Raw genomic sequence first — 20,302 nt, 5'->3', positions numbered from 1 at the left:
GCGAGCTCGTGCTGCATGCGGCGATGCCTCCAAGCACCTGGATCCGCTTCCCTTCGTTATTCTCCACCGTGGTGCCGACGAGGGGGCCTCTCGACCTTTGGCTACAACACGCCAATTGTGGTGCTCCGGCGACCGAAGCAGAGATTGAAGTCGTCTCCACTCGCAAGATCTTCATGACCCGAGGCTGGGGCGAAGTCACCCGGGTCTGCCGAACGGGGGGTGTCCTCGTGATCCATTTCGATTATGATGGTGCCTCCACGTTGTTCTTCAAGGTCTTTGACGCAGAAGGCCGCCGCCTGGAGTGCTGCCCCGGAGGGCGCAGTCAGGGCATCGATGCGGCAGGGCTGGGCCCACCGTCCGCTCCCCCAATGGCTCCTCCGGTAGCAGCAGCGATGCTTGGGAATCCAGCAATTCTCCCGAACTCTTCGAGACTCCGGAGACGAGCGATGACAGCTACGCACCCCCAAGCTCTCTCCGGGCCCGGCGCAAGGCGGCTGCATCGGGAGTCGCCCCCGCTGATCTGGATGGGGTTGGCGCCAGCCTCCCGTGGCCCACTGTTGATGATGGCGTCGGCCACGAAGGCGCGTGTAGTTAGGGCTGCTCAAAGTTCTCTTCTTTTGTTCCCTGCGAGGAATCAAAAAACAACCGGCGGGGACGTGTAAAGGGTCCGCGATGTCTTTTGTTGGCGTTATCCTTATTATGAAATCGTGTGAGCGCTTGTCATTTCTCGGCTTGGTTCCCCCTTTCTAACCTCGCGATGACTTGGTGCTCTATGCTGACAGGTCCCGGTCCCTAGGCAGGCTGCAGCCGTCGCTGGTATGCCAGGTCGCGATGCCGGGGTCAAGGCCAGAAGGTGAGCGGCCCGAGATCCGGTAAGAGCCCCTGAGGCGCGATGCTCAGGAGGTCCCCTTTAGCGTGCAAGCAGCCACCGAGAGGTGAGAAAGGAAGGCAACGTTGCTGTCACAGAGCCGCATCAAGTGAGAATCCCACGTCGTAGCGATTAGCTGGTCCAGGCATGAAACTTATCTTGGAAATATGGAGTCGTTCCCCCGTGTTGCGCGGACTTGTGCGTAGGCAGCCGTGGTACAACTAGGTTTGGCCCGTGCAAGCCTCCCCCTTCTTCCCCGCACTCTCCTTCGTGCTCTACGTCCTCAGGTCCTGGACCTCGAGCGAGCTCAGCCGCCGCTGGTATGCCAGGTCATGATGTCGTGCTCAAGGCCAGGTGGTGAGGACTGGAGAGCCAGTAAGAGCTCCTGAGTCGCGATGCTCAGGAGCCCCCTTTTAACGTGCAAGCGAATCGCATGGGAAAGAGAGGAAGCTCGTGGTGCCGCCCGCTGTAGACCTCAGGAGGTTCCTGTAAATCAGCACGAGAAAAGCACGGGTTGCCATTATGATTGTCGGCTGGCCATTGGTTGCTCCGAGAGAGAGGTGAGGGCATAGTGGTTCTGGTGAGGTGACGCGCGCGGGGCTGCCGCGGGCCAGTGCTCGACTGCTCAGATTTTTCGGCGTTCCAAGGACGGACCCATGCGCAAGCACCGTGCCAGCGCGAGCGGCTCCCGTGGTGGGTGGCAATCGAGCAAGTGATAATCACAATGGATTAGGCATGAAAAGCAAATCAGCTTAGGTAAATGCAGGATGGATACATGCCACTGGGTCGGACCCAAGTGGCTTCGGGATGATGCAGCCCATGGGGCGCCCCCAGCAAGGTAAGCTAAAAACATAAAAGAGATACATGCCGCAGGGACGGACCCATGCGGCCTGAGAATAATGCAGCCCTAAGGGCGCTCCCAGCTGAACTAAACTTGGGGGATGTCACCTGGTTCCGTTGTAGAGGGGGTGTTGGAGTAGCTGAAGATGCGCAGTAAAGGGGCCGAACCTCACAAGCCATCGGGGCCCTGAGCCTCGGGAGGCTCTAGGGGTCCAGGTGGTTTCTTGAGGACCGTCTCCATCTCCACTAGGACCGCGTGATGCCTGGCCTCCTGAGCCGCCAGAATGCTCCACAAGTGACGTTGGTAGGTGGAAACCGCATTTGGCAGGCCAAAAGGCATGCGAACGTAGCTGTGCGGCGGGCCCTCGCAGTGTCCCACGCGCGAAGGCCAGAAGCGCTCCTGAGATGCGGCTCGGTTGAGTCCTGGGACGTCAATGCAGACGCGCAGCCCACCATCCTCACCTGGATGGGAGCCACGCCAGGCAAGCGGCGGTCGCCGCGCATGGCCCTCGCTTCCTGAAGCTCCTGAGTGGTCTTGGTGATGAAATCCTGAATGTTGGGCTTTCCCTGCATCATGCCTTCCTTAGGGAAGTGTGCCGTGAAGCACGCCTACAAGTGGTGCCTGAGCGCCTCCCTCGTGATGCTGGCGAGGTCTGAGGCCCTCCAGAAGAGAGCCCCCGAGCCCTGACCGAGGAGGGCGCCGGGCGCGCCTTCCTATGCAATGAAAGGAGGCGCCCCATGCACGGGCGCTGACCCTGACGCGGCACCACCCGGGATGCCAACCTCCTGAGGCCTTGTGTGGAGCGGTTGCTTCTTCTTCTTGGGGATGGCCTCAGGAGGGTTCTCGCCCTCGCTGTCCGGGTCCTCGATGGATGTAGCTTGGAAGGCACGCTCGAGGGAGCACACCGCATCTCTTTCTTCGTAGGGGACCGTGATGATTCCGCCGCTTCCTCGCATCTGGAGGACGTTGTAGCCATGGTGGGTCACCGCCATGAACTTGGCCAGGGCCGGATACCCGAGGATGGCATTGTATGGTAGGTGGATGTGGGCGACGTCAAAGTCGATGAGCTCAGTGTAGTAGTTGTCGCGCTTTCCGAAGGTGATAGGGAGGCGGACCTGCCCTATCGGGGTGGTGGAACCGTCAGTGACTCCTGAGAAAGGCTTGGTCGGCTGGCGCTGATCGTATGGCACTTGAAGGTTGTTGAACATCTCAACGGACAGGACGTTAAGCCCTGCGCCGCCATCGATGAGGGTCCTGGTGACTTGCACGTTGCTGATGGTTGGTGAACAGAGCATCGGGAGAAAGCCAGCAATCGCCAAACACTTGAGTTGATCTGCCGAGCTGAAGGTGATGGCGCACTTGGACCACCTGGGCGGGCATGTGGCCTCAACTCTGGGAAGGACTGCATTGAAGATGCGCTGAGAGGCCGGGGCCTGAGCTCCGCCCAAGATGCAAGCGATAGCACACGGCTCCTTGAAGCCCCAACCCCCTTGCACTTCGCGTTTGGTTCTGCTGCAAGCACGGCTACTCCCTTGCGTTTCACGTCCTTGGCCTTGGTCTTCGTTTCTTCTGGGTCGGCTATAGGGAGCTCAAGGAGGGAGAGGCGTACCTCCTCAGCTCTTGCGCACTTGGTCGCCAAGTTGAACAGCTCCAGGGATGTGCACAACTCCTCGTGGATGGCGAGCTCCTCCTTCATCTTGACGTCGCGGACGCCATCAGAGAACACTGAGATGATGGCCTCGTCCGTCACCTTGGGAATCTTGAGGCGGATGTTGTTGAAGCGTTGGATGTATTTCTACAGGGTCTCCCCAGGCTGTTGCTTGATGCGCCGTAGGTCATCCGCGGACGGGGGGCGGTTGTGAGTGCCCTGGAAGTTGGTGATGAAGCGGCAGCGCATCTCGTCCCAGGAGGAGATCGAGCCGGGAGGCAGGTTCAGGGGCCACGAGCGGGCACCATCCTTGAGCGCCATGGGAAACCAGTTCGCCATGACCTTCTCGTCTCCATTGGCCGCCTCGATGCTCATCTCATAGAGCTGCAAGAACTCAGCAGGGTCGGGGGTACCATCGTAGCGAGGAGGCAGGTCCAGCTTGAACTTGCCCGGCCAGGCGACGCTACACAGCTCGGGAGTGAAGGCGCGACAACCTGCTGTGGTCACCGGGGCCCTTTGCTGGCACGGAGCTTGCTCTTGATGTTACCCGCGCACCGCCGCCAGGGGCAGTACGCGATCTTGTCGCGGCGGTGCTGGGAGCACGGAGGCACCTTCTTGAGGCCGTGGGATTTCTTGGCAGCTTCTTTCTTGTCGCGCGGGTGCTAGATGCGGTGGGTCACGTCCAGGGGCCGCGCGCCTTGGAGCCAGGGCGCCGTCTTGGGGCAGAGGTGGTGGAGGCGCTCCATGAGCCACGTCGCCCATACCTGGCGGAGGGCAAGGCAGTGAGAGGGATGACGCGGGAGAGCCCCCTGTGGCGCTGACGAGCTCGGTGATGCGAGCGAGCCATTCTTCATAGAGGTCGTCGACGGGACGGTAATGCAGGAGCTCATGTGCCAGAAGCAGCACGGCCCGCGCGTCCGTGGGGGCACGACGAGCATGGGATGACGAGCTAGCTGGGGCCAGTGACGGAGTGGCGGTGCGGCCTTCCCGCCGCACCAAGGGGTGCAGCCAGGATGCTTGCTGCTCGTTCCCCACCGGGCCGGTGGCGGCGTTGGCGGCAGGCGACGGAGAACTACGAGGAGGTCCACAGACAGGAGCCGTCTGGGTGACGCGTGCGGTGAGAGCGGCCCGGCGCCCAGCGCGGGCTCGGCGGGTGTCCGACATGGATGCGACGAAGCGATTGTACGCGGATCAACGGAAGGATGATTTCGGTGCACACCTACCTGGCGTGCCAAATGTCAGATATCGGGTTCTGGCAAGACCCTTATGGTTCGAACAATGGGGTGCGCATGAAGATTTCCCCCTACCGAAACACGCCCTCAGCCTCGCCGCGATCTCTAAGCTAGCATAATGAACTCACAACACAAGAGACACGAGATTTATACAGGTTCAGGCCACCGTTGTGGTGTAATACCCTACTCCTATATGGTGGTGGTGGATTTCCGCTTGGGTTGATGATGAACAGTACAAGGGAAGAACAGCGTCGCGAGGAGAGGTATTCTTGAGCTGGTCTGGTGTGTAGATGAACTAAATGGTTCGTCGCCTTCTACTGTGGTGGCTAGCCCTATTTATAGGGGCCTTGGTCCTCTCCCCAAATATTGAGCGGAAAGGAATCCAACAACGACCATTTTGAAAGGGGACAACTAGTACAAGCTATCCTGACTAAAGGTGGACTTCGCCTGTCAAAGGTGCTGGTGATGACGCCGTCTTGGGCTCCACAGTGACCTCCGTCCTGCCGTCCTGCTAGTCTTGGTCTTGTTGCACTGATATGAAAACCTTTACCTGATGCCTCGGTAATCCGCGCCTGCGCTTGCCCCCTTAGCACCAAAGGGGAAACGAGGACGCTGCACACGCTGGCGCCCGCCTGGCCTTGGTCGTCATGTCTTGCGTCATTGGAACCTCGCGAGGTGCCCTTTGCCTTGATCTCTCCGCCCCCTTGCGAGCCTGCCTGGTGAGGCCACTCCTGAGGAGGCCTTGTGTCGTCCACCCCGCGAGGCTTGGCCCCTCGCGAGGGTGTTGAGTGTTTGGTTGATGAAGACGGGCCATGCTGGGCCACTTGTGGAGCCACGCCGTGGGCCGCAGGCAGGCAAGTCCGGGGACCCCCGTTCCCAGAACGCTGAAAAATATGATAAATCAATCTGAATATTGCGAATATGTATGAAGTATTGATAATGGTGGGGATCTGAAAATGGTCTTGGTCTGATCGTTGGACACAAACGAAGTACACGAAGTTGCGTTGGCTAACTTTTAACTAAACAAATCCCAAGGAAAAAGCTACTAGATGGATCTACTTATATAGGTGCAAGGGGTGCCGGCCAAGGAGGTTGGAGGACGTCCCAAGGTAGCCTAAAACTAACCCTAGGTCGTACAAGGACAATGGGCCCAAGTGGAGGTGACGTAACACCTTTGGACTTGTAGTTTGACTCGGATTTTGCTGCTTTCCATTCATCTCCCAATTTCATACGAATTTGATGGTATCCACTACGCAAATCAACTTTGGAGAATATTGTAGAGCCACTCAATTCATCAAGCATATCATCTAGCCTAGGGGTAGGATGACGATAACGAATAGTAATATTGTTTATGTGTCTATAATCAACACACATACGTGACGTACCATCCTTTTTTGGATTTAGTATAATAGGAACACCACAAGGACTAAGAGATTCACGTATATAACCTTTGTCGTGTATCTCCTGTACTTGATGCATAATCTCCTTCGTCTCCTCTCGATTGGTACGGTATAGCGCATGGTTTGGTAGTGAAGCAATGGGAATTAAATCAATCTGATGCTCTATCCCTCGAATAGGTGGTAATCCTGGTGGCACGTCTTGTGGAAAGACGTCAGTGAACTCCTGCAAAATGTTAGTGACAACAGGAGGCAAAGAGGAAGGTACATCCTCGAAACAAAATAATGTCTCTTTGCACAAAAAAGCATATTAAACAGATTTGCTGAAATCTAGATCATCAATATAAGATTTGGTGGCAAGTAAACATGCACTTTTCAATTTAATTTCAGAAGCAACACTAGATGGTTTATTATTAGGCTTCATTTGTTGCTCAAATTCTTTTGCCACAATCTGATTTTCACTCTTATTTTTCTCCTGTTTTGCTTTATTAGCTCTATTAATATCATCTTTCAAAATGGAATCAGGAGTCATAGGAAGCAAAGTAATATTTTTATCCTTATGAACAAGAGTATACTGATTGTTTCTACCATGGCGTACATAATTTTTATCAAATTGCCATGGTCTACCAAGTAATAAGGAACATGCTTGCATAGGTACCACATCACAATCAACATAGTCAGCATATGTAGAGATACTAAAATGCACACGAACAGTACATGTTACCTTAATCTTGCCGCTATTGTTGAACCATTGGATGTAGTAAGGATGTGGATGTGGTCTCCCTCTGTGTAGCCATGTTGTTGCAGCTCCCTCCGTCTATGATAAAGTGCATAGAACGTTCCTTCACAACTCCCTTTGTATGGAACAAATTATGCCTTTGATTTTGCTCAGCTTGTGTAACCTGCACACTCAAAACACATTGAGCAACTAAACATTCATACCTGTCAGTTGAGGGAGTCCTGGATTAGGGGGTATCCGGACAGCCGAACTATATACATCATCCGGACTATTGAAGCGTGAAGATACAAGACTCAAGATTTCGTTCCGTGTCCGGATGGGACTCTCCTTTGCGTGGAAGACAAGCTTGGCAATCCGGATATTGTGTTTCCTTCCTTGTAACCAACTCCATGTAAAACCTAGCCCTCTCCGGTGTCTATATAAACCGGAGAGGTTGGTCCTTAGAAGGCTGATCACAATTACAATCATAATCATCATAGGCTAGCTCCTAGGGTTTAGCCTCTACGATCTCGTGGTAGATCTACTCTTGTACTACTCATATCTTCTTGGCCAGGTACCCGGCCTCTCAGAGCCTCTTGATATCCTTCTCTTGGACAGTAGAGGCCATCCATTTGCCTCCTGCTCCGGATCCGGACATATTGGAGAAACCCTCTCTTCGAAAGGGAGAAGGAATGCTTGGGTGCTAGAGCTCGAACAGAGGGGAATGGACTAGCGGAAGGAGGAGGCGTGGGTAAAGAGGAGGAGACCTTATCTCTTTATAGAGACGGGAAAGCTTTTTTGCACCTCCCCACTTGCCTGGTGGAACCCGCTCGTTCCCCACTCACCGCGATTAGCGGTGCGGTTAGACTACCCATACCTGTATTGATGAGAATCCCGTGATAAGGGGACACGATCTCTACTTTGACAAAACGTGTCAAAGAAACCGCCTCGCAATATGCACTGTGGCTGGTTGTGGGAAAATGGTTCGAATAATGACCCGACCGTAATAACATGTCACATTGTCTAAAAAAGTTGTCAGCAGATTACATTTGTGAAATATCATTCTCTCTACAATGCTATGTGAAGATCATTTTGCAGATCCGGACACATTTTTAGTGTTTGATAATTATCTTGGAGTATTCAGAGAATGAACCCGCCTTGCAATGCCGAAAACAAGACTGCGCGCCGGACTCATCTTCATTGAATCCTGGTTCCGGGGCTACCGAGGGGGTCCTGGATTAGTGGGTATCCGGACAGCCGGACTATATACATCGTTCGGACTATTGAAGCGTGAAGATACAAGACTCAAGATTCCGTTCCGTGTCCGGATGGGACTCTCCTTTGCGTGGAAGACAAGCTTGGCGATCCGGATATTGTGTTTCCTTCCTTGTAACCGACTCCATGTAAACCCTAGCCCTCTCTGGTGTCTATGTAAACCGGAGAGGTTGGTCCTTAGAAGCTCGATCATAATTACAATCATAATCATCATATGCTAGCTCCTAGGGTTTAGCCTCTACATTCTCGTGGTAGATCTATTATTGTACTACTCATTTCTTCAATATTAATCAAGCAGGAAGTAGGGTTTTACCTCCATCGAGAGGGCCCGAACCTGGGTAAACATTGTGTCCCTCGCTTCCTGTTACCATCAGCCTAAGACGCACAGATCGGGACCCCCTACCCGAGATCCGCCGGTTTTGACACCGACATTGGTGCTTTCATTGGGAGTTCCTCTGTGTCGTCGCTTCAAGGCTTGATGGCTCCTTCAATCATCATCAATGACACGGTCCAGGGCGAGACCTTTCTCCCCGGACAGATCTTCGTGTTCGGCGGCTTCGCACTGTGGGCCAATTCAGTTGGCCATCTAGAGCAGATCGACAGCTACGCCCATGGCCACCAGGTCAGGTTTGGAAACTTGAATTACACGGCCGACGTTCGTGGAGACTTGATCTTCGATGGATTTAGGCATGTGTTAGAAGCACCGGACAGTCACGACGAGCACGGCTTAGACCTGCTGTCGGACGATGCTCGGGATATCACCCCTGCGGTAGCCCCGGACCTAAATCCGGAGCAGGCTGCTTTGCCTAAGGATGGAGGGATGGACCCCGCCTCGCAGGCCGCACACTCATCGTCGGTGGAGCCGAACATAGGCCTCATCTCTGTGGAAGCCTGTGACTCCGGATCCCCGGACTCTTATCCGGTTGTTGGTTCCAGTCCGCGCACTCTCGAGCCAGCCGAGCCAGGTTGGGCTCCGGTAATAGAGTTTACCACCGCGGACATCTTCCAGCACTCGCCCTTTGGCGACATGCTGAACTCATTGAAGTCTCTCTCTTTGTCAGGAGGCTCCGGGCCGAACTATGTCCGGCTTGAGTGGGAAGCAGGCGACGAAGGAATTCGCTGCCCACCCACCACCCACTTCATAGCCACAATCGATGATCTAACCGACGTGCTTGACTTCGACTTTGAAGACATCGACGGTATGGACGACGATGCGGGAGAAGTACAGGAACCACCGCTCACAGGGCGGTGGACAGCCACCTCCTCATACGATATATATGGTGGACACTCCTAAGGAAACCAATGGTGATGAGGCAACGGAGGATAACCCCTCAGGGAGAAAAACTAAACATGTGCATCGTCAGCGCCGCTCCAAGCCCCGCCATAGCAATACCAGCCCAGGAGACGAAAACAATCTGGATGGCGCCGAAGAGGTACAACCCTGATCAGCCCGCCTTCTAGCAGGATGAGCAGGATGATGAGCAGGTCAGCCCAGATGAACAGGCGACCGACAGATATCCGGAGGAGGACAACTACATGCCCCCCTCCGAAGACGAGATAAGCCTCGGCAATGACGACTTCGACGTGCCTGAAGACCCAGTGGAGCAAGTCTGCTTCAAGCAACGGCTCATGGCCAAGCCAAGGAGCCTGCAGAGGAAGCTGCAGCAGCTTAATGCTGACCAAGATCTGCTCGTGGACAGGTGGACCAAGGTACTGGCCACCAAAAAATACGGACTCGACCGCCCCGACAAAGGGCATACACGACACAACTGGCTACCTTAACCTAGGCAGGGAAACCCAAGGCACATACCCCAACGTCAACACATTACTACGGTCCAAGACAATGCGAAGGACACACAAAGAGGCATCCTCAAACCTCGGCGCAACGGTCATAAACGCCAAGTCAGAGAAGCTGGTGCCAAGACCAGCAACTCCCAGTCCGGTAAGCGGACAAAGAACAGCCCAAGCCTATCCGGCCCGAGCCACACACTCGATCAACCATGTGAAATTCATGGTACTCCTAGAAGGACGGTAAAGCATACCAATAGAGAATGTCGGATCCTCAAAATAAAGCGACAGGTCATGTGCCGGAAACAATGAGGGGAGGCGTCTAACCAAGAGACCCCCCCAGAGCATGAAAGTACGGCCGATCGCCCCTGATCATATCAACCACTGCAATTCAATTGCAGTACCTCTAGACCTAGTAGTCTAGGGGCTCCATAACATATAAAGCCCCCGCGGGTATGAACCACAAATGACATCTTTTAAAAGATGCCAAGTGCAGAGGCCAATTTTTATTGGCCCACCATTCTAACGGTGACCTTCGGATCACCAAAAACTGTAACACCAAAGAATAAATCTTCGGCACCTTCCCCTCATACGGTAATTTACCATATGCTAATGTGATGAACCATGTTGACTAGACTCCACGTGGTAAACCATTAGGACAACACCGTGTGACATAACCACACCTATGGGCAAGGCCGAACCCCGCCCTGAGAGCGGAAATCATACAGCTGCCGGAGTAGCGAGTCGCGCATGCCTATCAAAATTCTGATATGACATCCAACTATCTAGACACCGAACGAGGAGTCTGCGCTACTTCATGGCATATCGGCTCGGCTAACCAGGGACTGATCAGGAACCCTTGGACCACCCAAAAGAGGACGTTCAACTGCCTACAAGTAGTTGCCTTTACAAACTAACCTTGACGCAGAACAGGATCGACGATGTGGAATCGGCCGAGACACACAAGGGCAGGAACATGCATGTGACCCCCCCTAAAGAAGGCATCCAGATTCACTTCAGATCTACTCACAGCCCCCTCCAGTCCGGTCACCACAGGTTCCTCCGAAAACACCTCTTTTTATAATCATAAATCGTACTCATATGCATAGACATATCATCTTACTACAATGCGTAGACTTAAATAACACTTACCGGCCATCATTTCTCATCGACACCTCTTTTTATGCCCGATTATGCCAGGGGCTTCACAATACAGCAATAAAGTCTGACCACCTTCTCGGCCGCTCGGCACCCCAACTTATAGCACTATATGCATCAGCTCCAAATCATGTCTTGGGTCGTTGGTTGGGTTTGCCCGGCTCCCTTGTTCTGGTACCTTACGTTCCGTTATATTGGCTAAGGTAGTGCAGGGGGAACTACTACGATTGTGTCCCGGTTCTTCCGGACAAGCACCTCAGTAGAGAAAGCCGAAAACCGACTGTCATGATATAGCGAGAGCCGGTCAGCTGTTCGAGAGGTTGTAAAATCCTTAAAGATTTATTCCGCATAACGCCATTATAAATGCAGAGTGCGATGGATCGGTCTTCCGATCAGGCGCTAATAGAGCCCCTAGTTCGGCCATCCGAACACTAGGGGCTGCGCCGACCATACTCGAATTCCTATGGCTAAGTGAGAGTGGTAAAGCCCTATAGTCCGATTGCCTGGTTCGTGGTGAGGAACACCTCCTTAAAAGGACCGAGCCTTGGGATAAACAGTGTTCAGGTATGACCCGAACACCCCCGAATTTCTTTCGTGGGGGCAGAAGCCGACGACTGGCCAACTCTCAGTATTTACATACACTAAACAGCCGCACAGGAAGAACAAGTGTTCAAACAAAACATGCAATAAATTATAAAAGTGCCAGTATCCCATATTACAAAGGACGGCACGAATGCACTCAGGGAAATATAATGTCTTTCATACACTTATCCGCTGCAAGGCAGGCTCCCTTCAGTACACCTTCATAGTACAGTTCGGGCTTGCGGTGCTCCTTCCCCTCCGGTGGCCCCTCAGTCATCAGCTTCTCCTAGTCAAGCTTCCCCCAATGCACTTTTGCATGGGCGAACGCCATGCGCGCACCCTCTATACAGACTGATCGCTTGATAGCATCAAGCCGAGGACAGGCGCCCACAGTCCGCTTCACGAGTCCGAAGTAACTTCTCGGAATTGGTTCCGCGGGCCATAGCCGGACAACCAAGTCCTTCATGGGTACTTCGGCCGCCTGGTGCAGTTCGACCAGCTGCTTCTGCTGATCGATAAAAGGCACCGGATAATTCGACACCAAATACTGTGACCAGAAGTTCCTCTCCGCAGACTTCTTCTCCTCGGTCCGGTAGAATTGGGCGGCATTTGATATGCTGCGAGGTAGATCCGCAAACGCCCCTGTGAAAATAAGAATTTAGCTTGTCGCTTAGAGTTCTCCCCGCTATCATGTAAAAATGGCCATGAATACAACAGCCTTACCAGCCGCAACTTTCCGGGCCTCCTGAATGTCCCGTACAACACCGCGGGCTTCTTCCCGAGCATCTTCTACGGCTTGGAGAGCTTGGGCGAGTTCAAACTCTTTCCTACTAGACTCTGCTCCAAGCCCTCGCTTTTCCTCATGGCCTCCTGGAGCTCTCATTCAGCGGTGATGACCCTGGCCTCGTGTTTTTCACGAAGCGCCTGTTCGGTGGCAGCCTTCTCGTTGGCATCAGCCATAGCCTTCTTCAGTGCCTCATACTCGGCACTCGCTCCTAGGGCATACAACACAAATGCTTTTCAATAGGCAGAATTACTCATTCGTGCCTAATGCAAGACAATGTTTCAACATACCTTGGTTTTCCTCTAATTGCTTCTTCACACGACCAAGTTCCTCCCTGGCCCGTTCCAAGCTCTGCTTCAGTTCGGACACTTCCACATTATGAGCGGTCGTCTTCTCCACAGACGCCTGTTTTCACACAAAGGGGTATACGTAATTAACAAAGGTTCCCACGAAAACAGAGGATTTGATCCCCTGCCCGGCTCTCTCTTCCGCCGAACAGTGTATCAGGGGCTACTACTCATATTATGATGATTCCTCAAAGGTTTCTTAAAAAACATACCTCAAAAGCCTTTATAAGGCCAAGGCAGGACTCATTCAGCCCGCTTTCGGCAGACTGAATCTTTTCAACCACCGCACCCATGAGGGTTCAATGTTCATCGATGATAGACACGTTTTTTAACGCTGTCGATAGACCGCCTGGCAGCTCTGCTTGGACAGAGGTTGCCGGCGGAGTAGGCAAGCCTCCCACCGTCAAAGGTGGCTGCTCACCCAATCCTGGAGCCTTAAAAGTCTCCAGGACTATGTCCGTATGTGGTCCGAACCCGTGATCGCCCCCACCATCGACACGCTTGGGGGCCATTGCTCCCGTGTGTCCGGCTCAGGAGATAGGACCCCCCCAGTCCGAGTCCTGTTGAGACGACACCTCAGTGTCGCGCCTGGACTTTGGGGAAGGGGCCTTTGGAGGCATCTCACTCGCCAAGGCATCTGAGCTCAGCGAATCCTCCGACAAGGACTGTCCGGCGCGAGACCTCGGCGAGCTGTACGAGATACGGCGACAGTTAAAACTACTATGCCCAAACAACCCCGGACGCACGTGTGTGTTCTGATTTCGTATACTTATGACTTTTCCAGGGGCTGGGCCCTGGGATCCCACTCCGGGCTGCTCTCGGCAGCCGTGGTGGATGCCTCTGGGAGGGAACCTTTCCCCCTCTTGGGCGATTCGGCCTCCAGGGCTGAGGAGGCCGTCCTTTTCTTCCCACCTCTAGAGTGAGGCTCGTCCTCCTCTACTTCTCTTCGTCTTCGAAAGGAGCGTCACTGGAGTCTTCGGATTTTGCGTCCGAAGCCTCGCGGTGACGGAGGCCACTCCGGGTCTTTTTGACCCTCTTGGAGGCCTCTTTCTTTGGCGCCTCGTAAGGCGCCGAGACCAGCATCTTCGTCAGAAGAGGTCCGGCCGGTTCCTCCGGTAGCGGGGCCGGACAATGTATCCGCTCCACCTTTTTTATCCATCCCTGGGGTCATAATAGAGCACGATAAAAATGTCTCCCTCAGGACATGACAACTAAAGCCTGGATGGACAGAGCATGGCTATAACTTACCGGGCTTGCAGAATGGGATAATTGGTACCCACGGTCCTCGGCGGAGCCCGACCATGATTTGCCGGACTTAAAGAGCACCTTCCAGATATCTTCATGGGAGGAATCGTAGAGCTTTCGGAGGGTTTCATGCTCGGTTGGGTCGTACTCCCACAAATTACAGGCTCGTCGCTGGCAAGGGAGAACCAGGCGAACTAACATCACCTGGACTACGTCGACGAGCTTGACGTCCTTGTCGACCATAATCTGAATGCGTGTCTGGAGCAGTGACAGCTCATCGGACGAGCACCAAACCGGGCCCTTCTTGGGCTAGGACGTGAGCCGCAGTGGGGCTCCGGATCTGAACTCAGGAGCTGCGGCCCACTTTTTGCCGCGTGGTTCGGTGATATAGAACCACTGTTGCTGCCACTCCTTGACGGAGTCGTTGAAGGCACCCCTCGACCAAACGACCTTGGGCATCTTGCTCACCATGGCACCACCGCACTCGGCATGCTCGCCACTCACCACCTTGGGCTTCACATTGAAGATCTTCAGCCACAGTCCAAAGTGAGGCGAAATCCGGAGAAAAGCCTCGCACACGACGATGAACGTCGAGATATTTAGGAAAGAATTGGGGGAAAGATCATGAAAATCAATCCCATAGTAATACATGACTCGGCGAACAAATGGGTGAAGGGGAAATCCGAGCCCACGAACAAAATGAGGAAGAAACACGGCTCTCTCGTGGGGCTCCGGAGTAGGGACGATCTGTCCCGCCGGTGGAAGACGATGGCCGGTCTTCTTGGCCAGGTACCCGGCCTCTCAGAGCCTCTTGATATCCTTCTCTTGGACGGTAGAGGCCATCCATTTGCCTCCTGCTCCGGATCCGGACATATTGGAGAAACCCTCTCTTCGAAAGGGAGAAGGAATGCTTGGGTGCTAGAGCTCGAACAGAGGGGAATGGACTAGCGGAAGGAGGAGGCGTGGGTAAAGAGGAGGAGACCTTATCTCTTTATAGAGACGGGAAAGCTTTTTTGCACCTCCCCACTTGCCTGGTGGAACCCGCTCGTTCCCCACTCACCGCGATTAGCGGTGCGGTTAGACTACCCATACCTGTATTGATGAGAATCCCGTGATAAGGGGACATGATCTCTACTTTGACAAAACGTGTCAAAGAAACCGCCTCGCAATATGCACTGTGGCTGGTTGTGGGAAAATGGTTAGAATAATGACCCGACCGTAATAACATGTCACATTGTCTAAAAAAGTTGTCAGCAGATTACATTTGTGAAATATCATTCTCTCTACAATGCTATGTGAAGATCATTTTGCAGATCCGGACACATTTTTAGTGTTTGATAATTATCTTGGAGTATTCGGAGAATGAACCCGCCTTGCAATGCCGAAAACAAGACTGCGCACCGGACTCATCTTCATTGAATCCTGGTTCCGGGGCTACTGAGGGGGTCCTGGATTAGGGGGTACCCGGACAGCCGGACTATATACATCATCCGGACTATTGAAGCGTGAAGATACAAGACTCAAGATTCCGTTCCGTGTCCGGATGGGACTCTCCTTTGCGTGGAAGACAAGCTTGGCAATCTGGATATTGTGTTTCCTTCCTTGTAACCAACTCCATGTAAAACCTAGCCCTCTCCGGTGTCTATATAAACCGGAGAGGTTGGTCCTTAGAAGGCTGATCACAATTACAATCATAATCATCATAGGCTAGCTCCTAGGGTTTAGCCTCTACGATATCGTGGTAGATCTACTCTTGTACTACTCATATCTTCAATATTAATCAAGCAGGAAGTAACCTCCATCGAGAGGACCCAAACCTGGGTAAACATTGTGTCCCTCGCTTCCTGTTACCACCAGCCTAGGACGCACAGATCGGGACCCCTACCCGAGATCCACCGGTTTTGACACCTTATCACAATCTGATTTTCACTCTTATTTTTCTCCTGTTTTGCTTTATTAGCTCTATTAATATCATCTTTCAAAATGGAATCAAGAGTCGTAGGAAGCAAAGTAATATTTTATCCTTATGAACAAGAGTATACTGATTGTTTCTACCATGGTGTACATAATTTTTATCAAAATTCCATGGTCTACCAAGTAATAAGGAACATGCTTGCATAGGTACCACATCACAATCAACATAGTCAGCATACGTAGAGATACTAAAATGCACATGAACAGTACGTGTTACCTTAATCTTGCCGCTATTGTTGAACCATTGGATGTAGTAAGGATGTGGATGTGGTCTTGTGGTGAGAGATAGCTTCTCCACCATCTCCATGCTAGCCATGTTGTTGCAGCTCCCTCCATCTATGATGACGTGCACAGAACGTTCCTTCACAACTCCCTTTGTATGGAACAAATTATGCCTTTGATTTTGCTCAGCTTGTGTAATCTGCACACTCAAAACACATTGAGCAACTAAATATTCATACCTGTCAGCGTCTTAAGGATCCATGTATTGCGCCTCATGATCAGAATCATCTCCACCGTGTTCTTCACTTGTAATAAGAGCCAAAGTCTCCTCATCATAGTCACTAGCTCTGGCGACTGGTAGCAGGGCCCTGGGAGGTGCTCTGGGGTCGCGAGATGGTTCCGCATGGAGGGAGAGGTGGCTATGGATAGTGTGGTGGAGTGAGGGTTCGCCGGTGGCCAAAGTGACCATTCGGTCCGCCGCGGCTGTGGATGGTGGTTGTTGTACCGGCCTACCACTGGCCAGTCGGTGATGAGAGGCTGCCGGAGGGGCCCTTAGAGTGGCATGAAGGCCAGAAGTGATGCAGTTCAGTGTCACTATGAGATTTGCCCAAAAATTGGTTTTCCTAGATTCTGCCTGAAAGGTGTTCATTGGAATGAGAATAGACCCAAACATTACTAAAATTCTTGAAGAAAAAAATGTTTTAGCTCTTTGATGCAAGGTTGAAGTATTGTAAAACTTTCAGGATTTTTAGCGTAGAGGAAATTGGGTTTTGAGCAAGAAAACTAAATCTGGTCCAAATTTCATCAAAATGAAATTTGAAAATTGTCAACTTGAGGACAGAATATTTTTGGAAAAATGTGTTGCTAGTACTGATATGTAGCTGGGATAATTTTTGTACGATTTTAGAAGCTATGGAGAAAGAGTTTCCTTTATAAAACTGCTATAGACTCAAAATAGCTATTATTAGTTTTTAGAAATATTTGAATTTGGCAAAAGGAAATTTGATGAAGAAATTCGAGTTGGCTACTATCATAGGGTAGAGAAAGAGTTTGGTGAAATCTTCTAAGATCCAAATATAACTTTAATATAGATCTCAAGTAAAAAGAGAGAAAGAAAGAAAGTGTTAATTGAATCCACAAGCTTTCTTTAATTAAAAAGAAGAAAGAATTTAAATAACCAAAGGGAAGTTCTTGGGGTGTTACACATCCACATATAACAATATGCTACGGACGAGGCAATGAACGTGGTCTTCTCTTCATCCTCTTGCGCCATCAAGGTTTGATGTTATCTAGAGTAAGCATCGAGGAATTATAATAGGTTAGACCCCATGGTGGAATCCACTATTTGATCTATCCTTAGGAGTGGGAACAGATCCTCAGGTCAAGCTTTGCTCAAGTCTATGAAGTTAATGCATTGCCTTAGTTTTCCATTCTGCTTAGGACAGGCCACGGGATTGGCTATCCATGTAGGGTGTGACACCTCCCTGATGAACCCGGCCTTCTTCAGCTTCTCAACCTTGTTGAAAATGAACTGTTTGCGGTCCAGGGCTTGCTTCCTCACTTTTTTCTTGATAGGCTTAGCGTCAGGGGACACAGCTAGGTGGTTCTCGATTACCTCCCTGGGAACACCGAGAATATCCGACGGTTGCCAAGCAAACATGTTGACGTTTTCGCTAGGAAGGCAACGAGCGCGCTTGCCTACATATCAGAGAGGGTGCTGCCTATAGTAAAGGCACCAGACCCATCTGCCTTGGCCTCGACCTTCTTGGTGAGAGCCCCAGTAGCCAACTCCATTCACTTTTGTGTTGATGAATGGTCGTCCATCTTGAAAACACACAGATCTACGAGCTTGTCGGGAGCCTGATCTCCTTCGGTGGCACAACGACCAGCATGGTTTCTGGAAGCCTTTTTCTCCGAGAACGCACTAGTTGCTCCCATTCCGAGAGGTTTTGAAAATAATTAGTGTTTTGAAACTACAGGTGGTTGCAGTCATCAAATCCTTGTACATCTTTTCCAAACACATCATTGCATCTGTCTTATCAGTCCTGATAGTGATTATCCCTTTGGGGCCCGGCATTTTCAGCGTACTATAGGCGTAATGAGACGCTGCCTTGAATTTCACGAGTGTCGGGCGCCCCAAGATGTCGTTGTACTAGAAAGGAATGTCCACAATGTCAAATACAATCTTCTAGTCCCGATGTTGATGGGGGTACCAAACGTCACGGGCAATGTGATTTTCCCCTTCAGTTTGGTTTTCCATGGGTTGACTCCCTGAAATGTCCCGGTCTCTTGAAGGCCCACTTCGGAGAGTTGCAGCTTCTTGAGGATGTTCGTGAATATGAGGTTAAGGCTAGACCAACCATATACAAGCATTTTAGTGACTTTCAGATTCCGTATCATCGGTGCTACCAGCGTAGGGAGAACTCTGACGCTTGAGGTACGGTTTGGGTGATCACTAGCATCAAAGGTGATGGGTGTTTGGGACCACTTGAGTCGACGTTGAGCTTCAACAGTAGGCTGAAAAGTGTTCACTTCACGAGATAATTTCTTAAACCACTAGTGAGAGAAGTGAGAAAATGCCCCCTTGTGGACGCATGCCACGGCCCCAGCCTTCTAAAACTCGACGACTACCTCTTCCTCAAGATCTCATATTTCATCCATGCTCCGCTTGTCACGACCTCTGGATGGTCGCTCATCTTGCTTGTTATTCTTATTCTTGAGGTCGCCAGTTGCTTACTTGGCCTTCCTTTCCTTGTCGTGCCGCCTGGACTCCTTCTATTGCCTCTCGGCCAAGTATTCAACCTGATGGCTATCGTGAATTCGTGATCAAAAGAATGGTGGATCTTGATTTTTGTTGGATTTTATTAGAGAAATAACACTCTTGGATTTATGTAAATTAGTTGGATTTTATTTAACGTTAGTAAAATGTTCACGTTGTAGAAAATCTTCTTCTGAAAATTTTGATATATTATATGCCTATAGTATATTTTTATTTTGGTTGTTTATTCTTTTTTTTTCTGGAAAAAGTTTATAAAAAAGAAAAAACTTCCCTCCGCTGAACTGGGCCGGCCCAGCTCCCTGCCAGGCTGCGGCCCAGCCCGCTCGTCTCCCGCCGTCCCGAGCTTTGCTCGGTGTCCGCCGCCGCCACGGACGCGCCGCCGCCGCCTCGACGTCCGTGACCGCCCCAGTCTCCTCTGCCCCCTCCTCCACGGCACCTCCTCCCCTCCCCTATAAATCTTGAGGCCCCGGCCCTGTTTCCCTCTCTGCTCACGCCGCCGCCTTCTCCTGCATCTCGCCGGAGCCCGCAGCCGCCGCCGCCGTTGTCAACCGCCGCCGCCGCCGCTGCTCTGCACCATCGCCGCTGCCGCTGCTCTGCACCACTGCCGCCGCCGCACTCCGACCGCACCACCTCCGCCACCTCGCCGCCCTCGCCCCTCGTCGCGAAGCCGCGCCGCGCCGGAGTTCGCCGTCGCCACTGCCCCGCCTCGCCGGAGAAAGCCTCCGCTGCCGCCCGATCTGCCGGAGCCGGTCTGAGCCGTCACCGGTTCATCTCAACCGACCCGGTATAAACTGAGAAAACCCGCCAGTTTTTCTTTCAGTTTGGTTTTTCTTTTAGATTGGTTGTTTCGTTCGTTAGGTTTTCGTAGCGAACGTTCACTATTTAGTCTTTTCTTTTTCTGTTTATTTATGTTAGGGACCTATTTGTGATTTTATCCTTGCAGATTAGTCCCTGGATTTTTCAGAACAGTCCCTGAACTTCAAAACCCTCCAACTTTTTATCCGTAACTCCGATTTAAGCGATTCTTTTTGCAAAATACTCCTTTTGTGACATATTATTCTAAATCTAGTCCAAACCTTTGTTCGATCGTAACTTTTGAACCGGAGCTCCGTTTTCAACGAAACCAACGCTTACTTCTTCGTTATGATCTCCTCTATCCAGTAAAACAACTTGAACATGTTTTTGAAAATTTAAAATTTGGTTTTCAAACAGATTTGTATTTGAACTTCGTTTGATCACAACTTAAGTTCTGTAACTCCGTTTGAGTTGATTCTTTTTGCAAATCGAAGCTCTTGACCTAAACTTTCTGATAAGGCCAAAGTCACATAATTTTGGTACTGTTAGAATTTTTTTATGTTGCAAGAGTTATTTGCTTGGTTTTGATGTTTTCCAAACTGTCTTCTTCGTTCTTCCCGATCTATTGAGTGATTGCTTATGTGTGGTT

Source organism: Triticum dicoccoides, chromosome 2B (genome assembly GCF_002162155.2).
Source record: "Triticum dicoccoides isolate Atlit2015 ecotype Zavitan chromosome 2B, WEW_v2.0, whole genome shotgun sequence".
In the NCBI taxonomy this organism is placed as follows: Eukaryota; Viridiplantae; Streptophyta; class Magnoliopsida; order Poales; family Poaceae; genus Triticum; species Triticum dicoccoides.
This window is presented reverse-complemented; position numbering follows the sequence as displayed.